Source organism: Etheostoma cragini, chromosome 12 (genome assembly GCF_013103735.1).
Source record: "Etheostoma cragini isolate CJK2018 chromosome 12, CSU_Ecrag_1.0, whole genome shotgun sequence".
Classification (NCBI taxonomy): Eukaryota; Metazoa; Chordata; class Actinopteri; order Perciformes; family Percidae; genus Etheostoma; species Etheostoma cragini.
This window is the reverse complement of record NC_048418.1, coordinates 1,196,285-1,197,154: the sequence shown is the minus strand read 5'-3', so window position 1 is coordinate 1,197,154 and position 870 is coordinate 1,196,285.

Here is an 870-nt window from a genome sequence, read left to right as displayed (position 1 = left end):
CAGGGACCGAGCACCAGGGACCGAGCACCAGGGGCCGCGCACCAGGGGCCGCGCACCAGGGGCCGCGCACCCGGGGCCGCGCACCCGGGGCCGCGCACCCGGGACCGAGCACCAGGGACCGAGCACCAGGACACGTGCACCAGGGACCGAGTACCAGGGCACGTGCACCAGGGACCGAGCACCAGGGACCGAGCACCAGGGACCGAGCACCAGGGGCCGTGCACCCGGGACCGAGCACCCGGGACCGAGTACCAGGCAGTTTTCTAGATGTGTGACTTCCAACACTCGGGATACAGAAGCTCTTCATTGATTGGCTACGAGGGAAACACTAGTGCCAAGCAACGTTTAACCTCCAACAACAACGACAAAGCCTGAAGCAAAGACAGAAACCATCAGACCCATTAGACCTTTATCAGCTCCTTTGTGGACCTTTCTGCTCTAATTAACCCCTTTACTCCCAGTCACTGGGATATGTATTCATGGGTAATGTCCCTCATGGGCTGGTGTTTTCTTCTGGCGCTCATTACAGGTCATTGGTCATTTTATTTTACTTCTATAACCCTATTACAGAGAATTAACTTCGCTGAATCCATGACAGTAACCTGCCTAATTTCTTCATTTCATTTAGATTTCATTCAACCGGCCTGAAGAGCGACAAGGCCGAATGAGGAGAAGAAGAAGAAGAAGAAGAGAAGAAGAAGAGAAGAGAAGGTAAGAAAGATTTTCTATATTTTAACTACATGCACATGACGTTACATTTTTTGCCCTTATTTATGGTGGAAAAACGCAACATTAAGAAAACGCACACAAATAGACCCCAACACACACAAATATAAACACACACACATAATAGACCTTATTGGTGCGTTT